This window comes from Castor canadensis, chromosome 9 (genome assembly GCF_047511655.1).
Source record: "Castor canadensis chromosome 9, mCasCan1.hap1v2, whole genome shotgun sequence".
NCBI classification, from domain to species: domain Eukaryota; kingdom Metazoa; phylum Chordata; class Mammalia; order Rodentia; family Castoridae; genus Castor; species Castor canadensis.
The window spans coordinates 50679803-50699275 of NC_133394.1; the positions used below are offsets into that span (position 1 = coordinate 50679803).

Here is a 19473-nt window from a genome sequence, read left to right on the forward strand (position 1 = left end):
CTGTAGCAGAGGCTCCCGCACAGGAGAACTCTGAGCAAACAAAGCCTGTGGGACCAGGTGAGTGCTAGCTCACCCCAGAGATCTGCATAAATAACGCCGCCAGCCACAGGCTGAGAGCAGCAGGCAGGCAAACCACAGTTGCAGATACCATTCTCAGAACTGTCTCCAGACGCTTTTTTTTCTTTTTCTCCCTACCTTTGATGAGAGAACAACCGAATTACACCTGCAAGCTGAAAAACTTACTGAAACTGTATTGCATTTGAACTGGGGACACTTGGTGGGGCTTTTGTGTGTGTGTGTGTATGTGTGTGTGTGTGTGAGTGTGTAGTTTTGTTCTACTTTATGCATACCCTTTGATGAGACAACTACAGAACAACATCTGAGGCACCAACTCCAGGACTGGAGATTGAGACGGACACCCATATTATTAAGACTGAAACTGCACTGCATATAAACTTGGAAGTTTTTTGGGTTTTTTTTTTTTTAATTTTCTATTTTCCATTTTATTTTAATTCATTTTAATATATAGATATTACTTTCATTTACTTATTTTTTATTTTTTTTATCTTTGATATTCAATCCTCTCTCTGTCTCTCTAATGTCTGTTCAGCTTACTGTCGATTAGTACACTAACGCTCCCTGTTTATACCTTTGAAACTCTCTTGTCTGATACCTTGTTCTGCTTTCTCCCTCTTGTCTGTATATTTGTTTTCCCCTTTTCTTTAACTTCTTGCTTTCCATCTCAGCTCACTCTTCCATTCTAAATATTACCATTGTTATTATTACAAGCTAGAAAATACTTAATTAAACACAGTACAAGGACAGTAACAACACCAAGGACAATGAAGGGAAGACAGAAAAAACAGGGAAACCAGTTTCCCCACAGGCAAAAATTAGTACAGGAACCAGAGGGGAATGAAGAGAACAGAAACTCAGATCCAGACTCCAACAAAATGAAGATAAACTATGCCAAAGGACCCAATGAAGCCCACAAGAATAATTTAAAAGAAGACATACTACAAGTACTCAATGAGAATTTTATAGAGATGATACTGGATAGGGTCAACCAAAATGTACAGGAGACACTCAAGAAATTCCAAGACAATAAAAATAGAGAATTTGAAAAAGCAAAAGAAGAAATAAAGGAAACCATAGAAGCACTGTATAAACACCAATGTGAAAGAGAGAACACAATGAATAAATGGATAAATGAACTCAGGACAAAAATAGACAATAATAAAGAAGAAAACTGAAGGATATGGAAAACCTCAGAAAAAAGAACGAAACAGAACTGCAAAACAAAACAGAAGGCCAATCCAGCAGAATAGAACAAACAGAAGACAGAATCTCAGAACTTGAAGATGAAATGGTAATTAAAGGAAAAACAGAAGAACTATTAATTAAACAACTCAAGACCTGTGAAAAGAAAATGCAAGAACTCACTGACTCCATCAAATGACCAAACTTGAGAATCATGGGCATCGAAGAAGGAGAAGAGGTGCAAGTGAAGGGAAGGCATAATATATTCAACAAAATAATAACGGAAAATTTCCCAAATCTAGAGAAAGATATTCCCATACAAATGCAAGAGGCCTCCAGGACACCAAACAGACCAGATCAAAATAGAACTACTCCACGACATATCATCATTAAAACAACAAGTTCAGAAACTAAGGAAAGAATATTGAAGGCTGTAAGAGAGAAAAAACAAGTAACGTACAAAGGTAAACCCATCAAAATCACAGCAGACTTCTCAACAGAAACATTAAAAGCAAGAAGAGCGTGGGGTGAGATCTTCCGGGCACTGAATGAAAATAACTTCAACCCCAGGATACTCTACCCAGCAAAGCTATCATTCAAAATAGATGGAGCAATAAAAGTCTTCCATGATAAGCAGAAACTAAAACAATATGCGACCACCAAGCCACCATTACAAAAGATTCTGCAAGGGATCCTGCACACAGAAAGTGACACCCAACTTAACCATGAAAAGGCAGGCAGCACCAAACCACAGGATAAGAAAAAGCAAGACAGTAGAGAGTAACATCAAGTTAGGTACACACAATCAAACCTTCAAATAACTAAGACAACTAAATGGCAGGAATCACCACATACCTATCAGTACTAACACTTAATGTTAATGGACTTAATTCACCCATCAAAAGACACCGTTTGACAAAATGGATTAAAAAAGAAGATCCAACAATTTGTTGCTTACAGGAGACTCATCTCACTGACAGAAATAAGCATATGCTTAGGATGAAAGGCTGGAAGAAGATTTACCAAGCCAATGGCCCCCCAAAACAAGCAGGAGTAGCAATACTTATCTCTGACAAAGTAGACTTCAAACCTACATTGATCAAACGAGATAAAGAAGGACATTCCATACTAATAAAAGGGGAAATAGACCAAAAGGAAATAATAATCATCAATCTGTATGCACCCAATGTCAACACACCCAATTTCATCAAACATACCCTGAAAGACCTAAAAGCATATATAAATGCCAACACAGTGGTTGTGGGAGACTTTAACACTCCATTATCATCAATAGATAGGTCATCCAAACAAAAACTCAATAAAGAAATCCAAGATCTAAAATATGCAATAGATCAAGTGGACCTAGTAGATGTCTGCAGAACATTTCATCCAACCTGTACACAATATACATTCTTCTCAGCAGCCCATGGAACCTTCTCCAAAATAGATCATATCCTAGGGCACAAAGCAAGCCTCAGCAAATATAAGAAAATAGAAATAATACCGTGCATACTATCTGACCACAATGCAGTAAAAGTAGAACTCAACAACAAAAGTAAAGACAAAAAACATGCAAACAGCTGGAAACTAAATAACTCATTACATAATGAAGAGTGGATCATCGATGCAATAAAAGAGGAAATTAAAAAGTTCCTGGAAGTCAATGAAAATGAAACACAACCTACCGGAACCTATGGGACACAGCTACAGCAGTCTTGAGAGGAAAGTTTATAGCCATGAGTGCAAATATTAAAAAGATTGAAAGATCCCAAATCAAGGACCTAATGATACATCTCAAACTCCTAGAAAAACAAGAACAAGCAAATCCCAAAGCAAATAGAAGAAGAGAAATAATAAAAGTAAGAGCTGAAATCAACGAAATAGAAACCAAAAAAATCATACAAAGAATTAATGAAACAAAAAGTTGGTTCTTTGAAAAAATAAACAAGATCGATAGACCCCTGGCAAACCTGACTAAAATGAGGAGAGAAAATACCCAAATTAGTAGAATTAGGAATGCAAAAGGGGAGATAACAACAAACACCATGGAAGTCCAGGAAATCATCAGAGACTACTTTGAGAACCTATATTCAAATAAATTTGAAAATCTTAAAGAAATGGACAGATTTCTAGATACATATGATCATCCAAAACTGAACCAAGTGGAAATTAATCACCTGAATAGACCTATAACACAAAATGAAATTGAAGCATCAATCAAGAGTCTCCCCAAAAAGAAAAGTCCAGGACCTGATGGATTCTCTGCTGAATTCTATCAGACCTTTAAAGAAGAACTGATACCAACCCTCCTTAAACTGTTCCATGAAATAGAAAGGGAAGGAAAACTGCCAAACACATTTTATGAAGCCAGTATTACACTTATCCCAAAACCAGGCAAAGACACCTCCAAAAAGGAAAACTATAAGCCAATCTCCTTAATGAACATTGATGCAAAAATCCTCAATAAAATAATGGCAAACTGAATTCAGCAACACATCAAAAAGATTATTCAGCACGACCAAGTAGGCTTCATCCCAGGGATGCAGGGGTGGCTCAACATACAAAAATCAATAAACGTAATAAACCACATTAACAGAAGCAAAGACAAAAACCACTTGATCATCTCAATAGATGCAGAAAAAGCCTTTGATAAGATCCAACATCATTTCATGATAAAAGCTCTAAGAAAACTAGGAATAGAAGGAAAGTTCCTCAACATTATAAAAGCTATATATGACAAACCTACAGCCAGCATTATACTTAATGGAGAAAAATTAAAACCATTCCCTCTAAAATCAGGAACCAGACAAGGATGCCCACTATCTCCACTCCTATTCAATATAGTACTGGAATTCCTAGCCAGAGCAATTAGGTAAGAAGAAGGAATAAAAGGAATACAAATAGGTAAAGAAACTGTCAAAATATCCCTATTTGCAGATGACATGATCCTATACCATAAAGACCCAAAAAACTCTACTCAGAAGCTTCTAGACATCATCAATAGCTATAGGAAGGTAGCAGGATATAAAATCAACATAGAAAAATCATTAGCATTTCTATACACTAATAATGAACAAACTGAAAAAGAATATGTGAAAACAATTCCATTTACAATAGCCTCAAAAAAAATCAAATACCTAGGTGTAAACCTAACAAAAGATGTGAAAGACCTCTACAAGGAAAGCTATACACTTCTGAAGAAAGAGATTGAGGAAGACTATAGAAAGTGGAGAGATCTCCCATGCTCATGGATTGGTAGAATCAACATAGTAAAAATGTCTATACTCCCAAAAGTAATCTACATGTTTAATGCAATTCCCATCAAAATTCCAATGACATTCATTAAAGAGATTGAAAAATCTACTGTGAAATTTATATGGAAACACAAGAGGCCACAAATAGCCAAGGCAATACTCAGTCAAAAGAACAATGCAGGAGGTATCACAATACCTGACTTCAAACTACATTACAAAGCAATAACAATAAAAACAGCATGGTACTGGCACAAAAACAGACATGAAGACCAGTGGAACAGAATAGAAGATCCAGATATGAAGCCACACAACTATAAGCAACTTGTCTTTGACAAAGGAGCTAAAAATATACGATGGAGAAATAGCAGCCTCTTCAACAAAAACTGCTGGGAAAACTGGTTAGCAGTCTGCAAAAAACTGAAACTAGATCCATGTATATCACTCTATACCAAGATTAACTCAAAATGGATCAAGGATCTTAATATCAGACCACAAACTCTTAAGTTGATACAAGAAAGAGTAGGAAATACTCTGGAGTTAGTAGGTATAGGTAAGAACTTTCTCAATGAAACCCCAGCAGCACAGCAACTAAGAGATAGCATAGATAAATGGGACCTCATAAAACTAAAAAGCTTCTGCTCATTCAAAGAAATGGTCTCTAAACTGAAGAGAACACCCACAGAGTGGGAGAAAATATTTGCCAACTATACATCAGACAAAGGACTGATAACCAGAATATACAGGTAACTTAAAAAACTAAATTCTCCCAAAACTAATGAACCAATAAAGAAATGGGCAAGTGAACTAAACAGAACTTTCTCAAAAGAAGAAATTCAAATGGCCAGAAAACACATGAAAAAATGCTCACCATCTCTAGCAATAAAGGAAATGCAAATTAAAACCACGCTAAGATTCCACCTCACCCCTGTTAGAATAGCCATCATCAGCAACACCACCAACAACAGGTGTTGGCGAGGATGTGGGGGAAAAAGGAACCCTCTTACACTGTTGGTGGGAATGTAGACTAGTACAACCACTCTGGAAAAAAATCTGGAGGCTACTTAAAAAGCTGGACATCGATCTACCATTTGATCCAGCAATACCACTCTTGGGGATATACCCAAAAGACTGTTACTCCAGAGGCACCTGCACATCCATGTTTATTGCAGCACTATTCAGAATAGCCAAGTTATGGAAACAGCCAAGATGTCCCACCACTGACGAATGGATTAAGAAAATGTGGTATCTATACACAATGGAATTTTATGCAGCCATGAAGAAGAATGAAATGTTATCATTCGCTGGTAAATGGATGGAACTGGAGAACATCATTCTGAGTGAGGTTAGCCTGGCTCAAAAAAGCAAAAATCATATGTTCTCCCTCATATGTGGACATTAGACCAAGGGCAAACACAACAAGGGGATTGGACTATGAGCACATGATAAAAGCGAGAGAACACAAGGGAGGGATGAAGATAGGTAAGACACCTAAAAAACTAGCTAGCATTTGTTGCCCTTAACGCAGAGAAACTAAAGCAGATACCTTAAAGCAACTGAGGCCAATAGCAAAAGGGGAACAGGTACTAGAGAAAAGGTTAGATCAAAAAGAATTAACCTAGAAGGTAACACCCACGCACAGGAAATCAATGTGAGTCAATGCCCTGTATAGCTATCCTTATCTCAATCAGCAAAAACCCTTGTTCCTTCCTATTATTGCTTATACTCTCTCTACAACAAAATTAGAAATAAGGGCAAAATACTTTCTGCTGGGTATTGAGGGGGGGGAGAGGGAGGGGGCGGAGTGGGTGGTAAGGGAGGGGGTGGGGGCAGTGGGGAGAAATGAACCAATCCTTGTATGCACATATGAATAATAAAAGAAAAATGAAAAAAAAAAAGATGGTTAGTGGCTCTTCCTTAAACAGGAAAAGATGAGAACAAGCTTCATGATCTTGGCCTCTGTCACCAAGCCTCCCACAGGGTGTGTCTAGATAGATCAGGTAGCAGTTTATAGGTGGGCTACAGTGATGTGATAAGTTCTTACAACCATCTGACTGGATACATGGTGATTTTGGTCTAAGATGAGCTGTGTGTGCACCCTAAGTAAATAAAATAAGTATCATTCTTTTAAAAAAAAATAATAATTTGTAATTACTTTGGTTTATATCATTATCTCTTCATCTAATTTTATGCTTAACTCATCATAAATATCTTGTTTTTCTTTGATAAAGTAGAAGTAAAATAGGTAAGCAGATATTCTACTGTTTTACTCTATCATCAAAGTATTCCAAATCTCCCCCTTCACTTGTGTGAATATGGCAAATTTATTTCCAGCTGATCAGAGATATTTTCAGTTAGCAATTTCTGGAAAATTAATTTGTTCTGGTATTTATTCTCCTTAGTATTCCTTTGTATTATCAGTTACTTGTTTTCTCCTTTTTTCAAATAATTGTAATCTTTAGAAGAAATTACTTCTTTTAGCTGCATTCCACTTATTAGTAGCAATTGTTTTACAACTATTTGTTTGCCAAAATATTTTAAAATCTATGTTCCTAAATTGAAAGATCATGTCTAATTGTTTTCAGAATTAGATTTTTGTTGTTTTTGTTGGCACTGGGGTTTGAACTTAGGCTCTCATGCTTACTAGGTAGGTGCTCTACCACATCAGCCACTCTGCCAATCCCAGAATTAAGTATTTTTTAAGTATTTTGAACTCTAAGGTGACACTGTCATCTCCTCCCCAGAGTGCTAATGCTTCCACATAGATGATAAAATTCCACATCGTTAGAATGGAATGATAAGGATGGAGACAAGCAAGGAACAATAGGGAAAAGCAGACAAACTGTATTACTCAGAAGTAATCAGTGGATGTGGGTTTGAAATAGATTCCGTGGGGCTTTTTATTTGACAGAGAATGAGGAAGCAAAAGGGAACAGGTCAAAAGTAACATTGAGAAGGCAGGCAGAATTCCTCAACTGGTAGAGCTCCTGCCTAGCATGAGGCCCTAAGTTCAAACCTCAATACTGCCCCCAAAAATTAATTAGTTAATAACACTGAGGCCTGAGTCTAACTTGTTCTATCTGTGCATACTTATTTCAAACTTTGGAAACATGAACTGCTGCTTTTTCTTTAAAATCTCTGCATTTCACCTACATAAAAACACCCTTCCCCCACCTTTATCTACAGTGGCACAGAATTTCTTCTCATATTGATACATTACTAGATTTTTGAAAGTGGTTTTAATTATCCCCAAGGACTTAGAATCCTTTTCTTTATAAATTTTTCTTCATATTGCCCTGTTATTTATTCTATGGGAAGATTTCATAGAAATTCCTAACAAGATACTGTAGAAAAGTATTCCTCAATTCCTTTCCCTTTTTCCTCAAACAGAAATGCTACATTTCATCTCGAGCCTCATGTTTCTGGTGACTTAAACTGGTTTTGTAAAAAGAGAGATAAATTTAACAAATGTACTATATGAAAATAGTCCCTTGCTGCCCAAATTTATGTGGACATGAAGTGAATTAAAAGCCTTCATGAATCCTCCTATAAATTCTTACTTGTGGGCTGGAGCCAGTGCGGGGCTGGGGGAAGGTCTATTTCCAGAGCCATGTGTGCTGCTCCTGAATTTTGATTGTTCTTTCCATCTTTACATTTACCTAAAATGGAGGGGCCATTTGTTTTCTGAGAAGTGGTTATGAACACAGCAGAGATGTAAGTTGTGGCACAGGAGAAATAAGAGTGGATCCTGTACAGGTGCTAATCTTGGGTCAACTTCGAATTTTCATGTCACCCATTCCATGTTCCCAGTCATTCCATGATTTCTATCACTTCTTTCTTTTTATCATTTTATATTCCTTATTAAAAATCTTCACCCCCACTTCACTTGCAAATGTTTCATCCCACACCTGGATCACAATAGAAGCCTCCAGACTCATCTCCCTAGTTCCCCATTCTTTCCCTTGAATTTATGATCAGATCGGGGAATGTTGTAAAGCTCAAAATTCTATAATTCTGTCTTCCCTACTTGCAATAGAAACTTGCATTTCAATAAGCAAGATTCTTGTCTCTCCTAGGAAAGTATAGAAAGAGAAATTGTGGAATTCTAAGTATTAGACATTGTGTTTACTTCTTTCCATACATTCTTAGAGTACTTATGTAATTTTCCTAAGATTGAATAGCCAGTGGAGGCTGGACAAGGGATTTATTCCTGTAAGTCAAGCTCCATCACCCATGTCACCACCATAGTTGGTCTATTTGAAAGCCTCTATCCTATTGCTACCAATTGCTGTTAAACAAACCTCATAAGAATGATATTACTTCTCTAACATGGTACACTTTAAGACAAATTCAGGGTATTATAGTATGACATTTTATAATGTTTTTATCTTAAATAAATAACTATGTGTGATTTATATAATTTCTTGTGTTTGTACAAGCACCACCTCAAGCATTACTATCCTGGTGATTATTACACATACTGGAGGGTAATCAATGGTTATAACAAACAAACATCATCACCAATATTTCCATTCTCTCAGGAATATCAAACTTCAATTCACATTAGTGCTATGCAGACTTACAGATTCCTTGTTTAATCAACCTTGTATATTTTCAGGAAAGATGAAATGTGTATCAAAGTACTCTGAGAATTTGAGGCTGCCACTAGATTGTTTACAGCTTTATTAACTCTGAGAGACCCCAAAGGCCCAAATAAAATTCATTGCTTCAAATTCTAAGGAAGCTACACAAGTAAACCCGCTAATTCCCCCACTGTGTCTTCAGATAGTTTTCAGTTATGTCACCATGCTATAAAAAGTAAGTCTTCATAAATTTCTTTTTTTGCTTTTCTCTTCTTGTGCTTACTTGAATAAATCCTAGCAATTCAAAACACAATCAACTTAGCCTGTGCAAAGTACAAGTGTTTACATCATTCTTTTGAGTATTCTCAAAAAGTGCATCCGTTAGTGGTGTGTTTACTTATGAGGCACTTGACAAATGTATGATGACTCTTCAAAATTTCTGAAGCGAACTCTCAGAGAAGAAAACACCATGCCCTGTTAAATGGAAACGGACCTAACATAAATTACATAGTTATTAGGGAAGAGTGGGAGCAAATCTGTCACTTCACCCCAAATAACTTTTATCTGACAAGTGAAAATGAAGGTCAAAGCAGAGTGTATGCACATTTTGTGACTCTTTTCAGTATTACTACTGAATTCTTAGCTTAACTCTTGTTTCTGGAATGTGCTCATGCATTTGCTTATTAAATACCATTCAAACTCATTCAAGAATTCAACCACTCACTTGCAGGAGTATTTGAAAGGGAATATGAGGTCTCAAGGAAGGGTTTTTGCAGATATCATTTCTATAGCTTTATCAAATTTATGGTATACTAGGGATGTTCATTACCTCCCATTTTATACATAATGTTTATTACTTTTGCCAGAAGAAATTTGTACTGTGAATAAAAGCATTTTTAGATAAATTTAATCATAATAGTATATCTTTTAGGAACATTCACCCTTAAATAAGAATTATGAGTTGTTTGATCCAAAAGTATGGTGGAAGTATTCTAGGTTTACTTTTATTTACATATTTTATTTGTTGTTGTTTCAAAGGGAGAGACAATAATGGTAACTGAGTGAAAGAACATTCAATGACACAACTACTATCTTGTTTTTGGTATATCATTCTTTCTCTACAATATTTGAAATAATTATTTATATTACCCCCACTTGGTAAGTGAGAAACTAGAAACTTGATGAAGTTACACAACCTGTCCAAGATCCTATGATCTGTGAAGTGCAGCACTTTGATTGAGTCCAACACTCCTGAACTCTGCTTTCTTCCTGCTGCTGAGCTATTCTCTAACTCTAGGACACCTGATGCACTGATTATTTAGTTGTCATGGACTTGGCTATCTTTGAATATAGAAAGAATGAGATTCTTTTTTCATTATATAATTAATTGAAGATTATACACTCAGAAATAAGTAACTTCAGAAGATAAGGTCTCAATTCTGTTTTACAAGTTACCATAATGCTCTTCTATTTCACAAGAGCACATTATTAATACCTTTGTCCAAAGACTTTGTTACTGTAAGCATGCTTCATATTAACCAAACTGTAAGACAAAGAGCATTTCCTTACTGAGGCTTCTGGAACCATATGAATATATCACCAACCAGGGAAGTTCAAAGCTCAGTTAAGCCTCAAATTCAGGAGGGTTTTGTTTTGGTTTTGCAAATTTGAACTCGGAGCTTTGCCCTTGCTAAGAAGGTGCTCTACTGCTTGAGCTGTATGCCCATCCTTTTTTGCTCTGGTTATTTTGGAGATAGTGTCTTGATTTTTGTGAGGTATATGTTACTACACTCAACTTTTTTTCCATCACGATGGGCCCTTCAGACTTTGTTCCCTGGGCTACCCTGGAACCATGACCTCAGCCTCCCACATAGCTTAGGATGACAGGGGCACACCACTGCTTCCACCTGCTGATTGTGATAGTATCTTGCTAACTTTTTGCCGGGGCTGGCCTCAAACTATGATCCTCCTGATCTCAGCCCCCCAAGCAGCCAGGATTATATATACAAGCCACTGAGTTCATAACAAAGGTGTGATTGATTCACTCATTGGCCATGTGATTGAAATCATTCTCTAGCTCTTCTTTCCTCAGAGGTCAGACTGATATCACTTCCTTGATACCCCAACTGTCTAATTACACGGTTGGTCTTTCTGATGTGACCAAATCTCATCCTAAGTCCTCTTGTTAGTATAAAAACACATATGGTCACACAGGCTTATCACTAATAACAAAGACGTTCTTGTTACTTGGGAAATTCCAAGGATTTAAGGTTTCTTTCTAGGACCAGGAATGAGGAAGAGCAACTGAATTCTTTATTACACAATAACTGCCAAGAGAAGATGATTTTAAACCCTTAAACTAAATGTATTAAAAATAACATAACCGTTACAGAAGGCTTTTTCACATACCAACCAAAAGACAGAAATTTACAGTATGAATTTAAAAGCGTCACATAAGAAAACAGAGAGATATTCAGTAACCAAATCTACAAATATTAGCCAATTTTTTTATCAAGTCACTATCACATTTTAGGAGGTTATTACTTCCTTAAATATGTAGAAAGAAAACTGCACCTATTAGTTTAAGATTAAGTCATAGATTATAAATAGTATATTCAGATTTGGCAGCTGAATATGAGATTATTTCCAAAACTACAAAGATAATATCAAAGAAACATAGAACCTTATCTTTTAATTTATTTTTGACATAGGATCTCACTATGTATCAGACTGTCGTTGATCTCAGGATCCTTCTACCTCAGGGTCCAGAGTACTAGATTACAGGCATCTACCTCTATTCCTGGCTTAAAACAGAATTTTAAATCTGAACCTTAGTGATTACTTCTATAATTCCTTTATTTCACAATTGAAAGAAAAAAATCCAATTCTTTTGCTACTTATATCTTTCAGGATTTCAAATTTCATACTATACCAGACATCCCATTATTTGTCACAAGAATTATTCTACTTTTTTTTTCATTTTTCTTTTATTATTCATATGTGCATACAAGGCTTGGTTCATTTCTCCCCCCTGCCCCCACCCCCTCCCTTACCACCCACTCCGCCCCCTCCCTCTCCCCCCCCAATACCCAGCAGAAACTATTTTGCCCTTATTTCTAATTTTGTTGTAGAAAGAGTATAAGCAATAATAGGAAGGAACAAGGGTTTTTGCTAGTTGAGATAAGGATAGCTATACAGGGCATTGACTCACATTGATTTCCTGTGCATGGGTGTTACCTTCTAGGTTAATTCTTTTTGATCTAACCTTTTCTCTAGTACCTGTTCCACTTTTCCTATTGGCCTCAGTTGCTTTAAGGTATCTGCTTTAGTTTCTCTGCGTTAAGGGCAACAAATGCTAGCTAGTTTTTTAGGTGTCTTACCTATCCTCACCCCTTCCTTGTGTGCTCTCGCTTTTCTCATGTGCTCATAGTCCAATCCCCTTGTTGTGTTTACACTTGATCTAATGTCCACATATGAGGGAGAAAATATGATTTTTGGTCTTTTGGGCCAGGCTAACCTCACTCAGAATGATGTTCTCCAATTCCATCCATTTACCAGCGAATGATAACATTTTGTTCTTCTTCATGGCTGCATAAAATTCCATTGTGTATAGATACCACATTTTCTTAATCCATTCGTCAGTGGTGGGGCATCTTGGCTGTTTCCATAACTTGGCTATTGTGAATAGTGCCACAATAAACATGGGTATGCAGGTGCCTCTGGAGTAACCTGTGTCACAGTCTTTTGGGTAAATCCCCAAGAGTGGTATTACTGAATCAAATGGTAGATCCATGTCTAGCTTTTTAAGTAGCCTCCAAATTTTTTTCCAGAGTGGTTGTACTAGTCTACATTCCCACCAACAGTGTAAGAGGGTTCCCTTTTCCCCCACATCCTCACCAACACCTGTTGTTGGTGGTGTTGCTGATGATGGCTATTCTAACAGGGGTGAGGTGGAATCTTAGCGTGGTTTTAATTTGCATTTCCTTTATTGCTAGAGATGGTGAGCATTTTTTCATGTGTTTTCTGGCCATTTGAATTTCTTCTTTTGAGAAAGTTCTGTTTAGTTCACTTGCCCATTTCTTTATTGGTTCATTAGTTTTGGGAGAATTTAGTTTTTTAAGTTCCCTATATATTCTGGTTATCAGTCCTTTGTCTGATGTATAGTTGGCAAATATTTTCTCCCACTCTGTGGGTGTTCTCTTCAGTTTAGAGACCATTTCTTTTGATGAACAGAAGCTTTTTAGTTTTATGAGGTCCCATTTATCTATGCTATCTCTTAGTTGCTGTGCTGCTGGGGTTTCATTGAGAAAGTTCTTACCTATACCTACTAACTCCAGAGTATTTCCTACTCTTTCCTGTATCAGTTTAAGAGTTTGTGGTCTGATATTAAGATCCTTGATCCATTTTGAGTTAATCTTGGTATAGGGTGATATACATGGATCTAGTTTTAGTTTTTTGCAGACTGCTAACCAGTTTTCCCAGTAGTTTTTGTTGAAGAGGCTGCTATTTCTCCATCATATATTTTTAGCCCCTTTGTCAAAGATAAGTTGGTTATAGCTGTGTGGCTTCATATCTGGGTCCTCTATTCTGTTCCACTGGTCTTCATGTATGTTTTTGTGCCAGTACCATGCTGTTCTTATTGTTATTGCTTTGTAACTATTTCCACTCCTATTCAACATAGTACTGGAATTCCTAGCCAGAGCAATTAGGCAAGAAGAAGGAATAAAAGGAATACAAATAGGTAAAGAAACTATCAAAATATCCCTATTTGCAGATGACATGATCCTATACCTTAAAGACCCAAAAAACTCTACTCAGAAGCTTCTAGACATCATCAATAGCTATAGCAAAGTAGCAGGATATAAAATCAACATAGAAAAATCATTAGCATTTCTATACACTAACAATGAGCAAACTGAAAAAGAATGTATGAAAACAATTCCATTTACAATAGCCTCAAAAAAAAAATCAAATACCTAGGTGTAAACCTAACAAAAGATGTGAAAGACCTCTACAAGGAAAACTATACACTTCTGAAGAAAGAGATTGAGGAAGACTATAGAAAGTGGAGAGATCTCCCATGCTCATTGATTGGTAGAATCAACATAGTAAAAATGTCTATACTCCCAAAAGTAATCTACATGTTAATACAATTACCATCAAAATTCCAATGACATTCATTAAAGAGATTGAAAAATCTACTGTGAAATTTATATGGAAACACAAGAGGCCACGAATAGCCAAGGCAATACTCAGTCAAAAGAACAATGCAGGAGGTATCACAATACCTGACTTCAAACTATATTACAAAGCAATAACAACAAGAATTATTCTAATATTTAACAGTCTTAGCATGTAAACTGTTAGCAAACCTTAATTCTCTAGCCTGGAGATAAATCCTGGCTTTCCTGGTTTTATGCTAGGTTTTGTTCAGTTTACTTTCCATGATCCACCTGGCCAGCAGTCACTGCCTTTCCTCACTTCTCCTCAGTCATAGTTGCTACTCCAGGACTCCACCCCCAGGTGCCAGAGGCCCCACAGGTTCTCATGAGCTGAAATTTTTGTATGGGCCATCAGTTTTATATTAGGAAAACAAATTGCCTTTACAAGTTTTAAAATGCTTCTCATATTCAAGGAAATAGTTTCATAAACTTGTTTTCTTTGTATATATTATATATGTATTGTATGTATATATATATATATATATACACAACATATATTCATTTATAAATATGTGACAAATATGTGTATGTGTGTGAATACACCTTTTTTGTTAAAAGGTTCTAATCTCATTTTTCTGAATATGCTCTTATCATCTGGAAAAAATGTCTTAAATAGCCTCAGTTCTTAAAGAAGCCACTTAAAAAGTCAAAGCAAACAAGTTTTCTTTTTCTAGCAACAACTCCAAAATACCAAATGTAAATAGAGAAAAGCTTTATCTTAAACTCATATAAATTGTAAATGTAATTTCCGAATACTGTGGAATAGTTAACCAAAGCATGAACTTTCATATACTGAGAAAATGGGACATTCCAACCAAAATGAAATACACAAAAGCATTTAGAAGTATTGCTAAATTATGTTGTAATGAAGCTTTACATTTTTTTCTCTGTAGATTGCAGAATATCCGTTTAACTTGGTATCACTGTGGGGGTTTTAATTACATTAGTTTTCATACTTGCCAATCTGTGAAATATGGAAAGAAGCAATGGGTCTTCTAATCATTAATGGGAATTAACAAGTTTCTTCTGTTTGAAAAGATTGAGCTAGAGATAAACATTAAAAGTAAAATACCATTCTTAATTACTAGCAAGAGTTTAGGTAAATAAATACAATTAAAGATAGTAATAAACAATGATTTCCTCAGTGATGGCATTAATTGTGTTGCTCAAATACCTGAATGCTAATTTTTTTCTTTTCTCTTTGAGTTTTTAGGGGAATTTTTCTAAGGTCTACAGCATTGCTTTTTGCTTATTCAATTGTATTGTCTCCACAGTGTGTACTTGGAAATGATAATTTAGTAAAATCTCATAATTTCATATTTTATACAGTGCAATTAAGTATAAAATTTCAAGATAATAGATATGTCTGTGTGGCACTGAAATAATAATTTTAACTGAAGCCTCAAACATTTTCTTGAGTATTACTTATATAGGTATTAAAATTTCCCTGTGAGTTGCCACACATCTGCTAACTGGTAACTTCCCTGAGAAAATTGAGAAAGTAAGAATTTAAGTGAGAGGAAAGTGGTCAGAATTGGTCTGCACACTTGGTCACCAGTACCTGTCACATGCTTGCTGTAGACTGGGCACTGAGCAGAGAACAGGGAATAAATCAGAACCCAGACTCCATGGGACTTGTTTAAAGTGGAAGAGAGGAAGTAGATAACTAATTATAAAACTATGCCATATGCCATGAAAAACAAGTGGAGACAAATGGAGACAAGTCTTAACCTGCACTTCATTGATTTGGGGACTTGTCAGTAAAGACTTCTCTGAATGTATGACAGGATAAATTACCTAAAACAGACTGCAGCCTTATTCAGGTAAAGAGATGCAGTAGGAACTCCCTAGGCTGAGAAAGCCCCACATGGGAAGATACTGAGGTAGAAATGAATGTGATGAGTTTCGGGAATAGGTCAAGGTGACTAAGCGCAGTGAAAGGAAGAGGGTGACTCAAAATGAGGCTAGATTTAAGAACCAAGGGTCATATCCTGCATAGCTTGTGACCATGCTAGGAATTTTTCATTTTAAATACAAGGGTAAATCATGAAAATATTTTTTGAGGCGGTTTTTCACTATGTAGCCCAAGCTGGCCTCAAACTCAAAATTCTCTTGCCTCTGCTTTCTGGCGCTGGGATTGTAGGTGTGCACCACCATGCCCAGCTCCTTGGAAGGATTTTGATCACATGGCCATATTTGTGTCTTTAAAATATTTCTTTGGCTACTAGGTAGGGAATGAATTGGAAACAGGCAAGGAAAGAAATTGGTAGGATATTAGAATCCCATGTCAAAAGGCTATGAGATAAGATAGATTGGACTAAGGTGATGAAGGTGGTAGAATTAGAGAAAAGTGGATAAATTTAAGATATGTACTGAAGGTGGTACTGATAGGATGTGATAATGGACTGGACTGGATTTAAGAGAGAATGAGGACACAGGAAATGTCAAAAATAACATCTATATTTTGGAGGTGGTATTGGGGTTTGAACTCTGGACCTTGCTTGTTAGGTGGGTACCAAACCACTTTTGCTTTATTTATTTTTTTAAGAGAGTCTTGCACTTTTTGTCCAGGGTTGGCCTCAGACCACAGTCCCCCTACCTATGCCTCCCTCATAGCTGGGATTACACATATGTGCTACCACACCTGGCACATTTTTCAAATGGGAGTCTCACTAGCTTTTTGCTCAGGCTGGCATCAAACTGCAATCCTCCAAATCTCTGCCTCCCAAGTAGCTGAAATTATAGGCATGTGCCACCACATCCAGCTCATGCTATCTTTTTTGACATAGAATCTGGTTGGTTAGTAGTTGATAGTGTCATTTAATGGCATGGTAGAACCATGAAGAAAGAGCAGGGGTGAGGGGCAGGGGCAAGTGCTAAGACATGGAGATCAAGAATCCAGTTTTGAGACTAGTAAATCTCACTTGTGTTCTAAGTGTTTAACTTACATTTTATGGTAGCATAGCCATTTTCCCAATCTTTTTGGTCCATGTTTTCTTTCACTAGGAAACTGTTGACATAGATCACAGAGCTCGTTGATCTAAGATGCTATTTTCAATCTAGAGTCAATGAAAAACATAATGAAAATTAAATTTTAAGTTAAGATGCCTAAGAAAGTATTTTAGACTTTCTGCCACAGATTGCTGAACATTATGTACTTAGTCAGCTATTATTATTACCCAGCATTATAGCTAACCTTCCAGAACATGGGAATCTGCCTTCCCAGAACATACTACCCACAATGTTAGCCTAAACTTTTCTATATAATAAGATTTCAGATGTTCTCTCTAGTATGCAAATTTAGGGGATCAAATGCATATATCCTTTATCCAAAACTCATTAAAAAGAGTAACTCTCAGTGATTCACATGCTGGAACTACATGTTGAGAGTATTTGAATGGCTCAAGAGGGCAACATGCCCAGGAAAAGGTAGTGGGGTAGGAGTCATTATTTACGCCAGAAGCCCATGAGAGAAAATTTCAAAATCTAGTGAAAATATAAAAAATAGCCTATCTCTTTTGACAAAGGACAAGGGTGTCCCAGAAGTTTCATAATATCTGTGTTATGGTTGAGTAATGGATCACAGCACATAAAAACAATGGAGTTGCTAGAAACAGTGGCTCACATCTGTGATCCCAGCTACTCAGGAGGTGGAGATCAAGAGGATTGTGGTTCAAGGCCAGCCCAGGCAAAAACATTAGACCTTATCTGAAAAATAACTTAAGCAAAAAAAGGCTGGAGATATTGCTCAAGTATTAAAACCCCTGCCTACCAAGCACAAAGTCCTGAGCTCACTCCAGTACTGCCAGAAAAATAAAAATAAAGAGCAATGGAGGGAGGATAGTAATGACGACAATAATAAAGAGCATTTGTTGATTGTGTGTCACGTTTCAGGAACCCCACTAAATGTGTTCCCTGTCTTATTTAATTACCTCTGAACCCTCTGGGGTAAGTACTCTTCTATCTAGCATTTTAGAAACTAGAGCATGAGGTCATACTTAGGTCAGAGGTCATACTTAGGTCAAAGGTCATTTGCCAAATGCCACATAGATAGTAAATGAGAGTGAAATAGCCAGATATGTCTGAGTCCAGGGGTGGAGTTTTCCACCACTCACCACACTGTACCAGCACACCAATAAAGGATGAGACTTTACTGCCTACAGCTAGAAGGAAAACCAAAAACAGTGTGTATATTAGTTGGGGAATATTGTTTAGCACTTCAAAACAAGGGAAATGTTGCTGCTAAAGTATCTTTTTATTATATCGGGTTCCTGAAGATACTGACTACTTATAGGCATTTATAACTACCTTGAGCTCTTGATCAATATAGTTTTTTACAAATTTGCAGGCATTTGAATTTTATGATGTAGCTCTAGTCATTGTGAATTTTATCCTTGCTTTTTCCCATACTCCTCAAAAAATTCTTGTGATTGTTCATTTTTTCTTTTAAAACCTTTTTTTATTGGTGTGCTGGATGGGGGTACATTGTGGCATTTACAAAAGTTCTTACAATATATTTACCATACTTGAATTCACCCCCTTCACTATTCTCCTTTATTTCCCTTCCCCCCATTCCTGGAACAGTTTCAGCAGGTCTCATTTTTGCATTTCATACATATGTACCAAGTATTTGCACCATATTCACCCTCACACACCCTTTCCCTACATCCCTCCTTCCCACTGGTGCCAACTGCCCAGACAGGACCTGTTTTGCCCTCCTGTTCTCCAGTTTTGAAAAAAAAATGAAATCTTTGTTGAAGATAACTCTGTGTTCCAGTGCATCACATTCTTCCTTTCCCTTTTTGTTATTATTTTGGTTGTAAAACAAAGCTAGCCACACCTCTTTAACTTTTTCAATATATATTTGTAACACATTGCTGTAGCTCAATCCACTTAACAGCCTGATGTTATGGTTCTCTGTATGTGAAATTTCTCTGTGGCATGAAGAAAGCTTCAAGGGAAGCTTATTAAAGTGGAACCTTGGAAAACTATCAAACAATTGAAAAATACAAACAGAAAAATTAAAAACCCATTCAGGAAAGACAAATATGTCAACACTGAAACTGTAGGAGTTCTTTTTCTAAAAAACATGTTTCATTGTTTATGCTTGAGTTATTTTCCTCTATGCCAAAGAGCAATGAATAAGGACTAATGGCC

General features: G+C 36.5%; 1 protein-coding gene across 8 annotated transcripts in view; it reads left to right on the forward strand.

Moving 5' to 3' along the window:
* The window catches only part of LOC141410873 (bifunctional heparan sulfate N-deacetylase/N-sulfotransferase 3), a 183081-nt gene that overhangs the window by 70563 nt on the left and 93045 nt on the right, over positions 1–19473 (forward strand). The window lies entirely within an intron of this gene.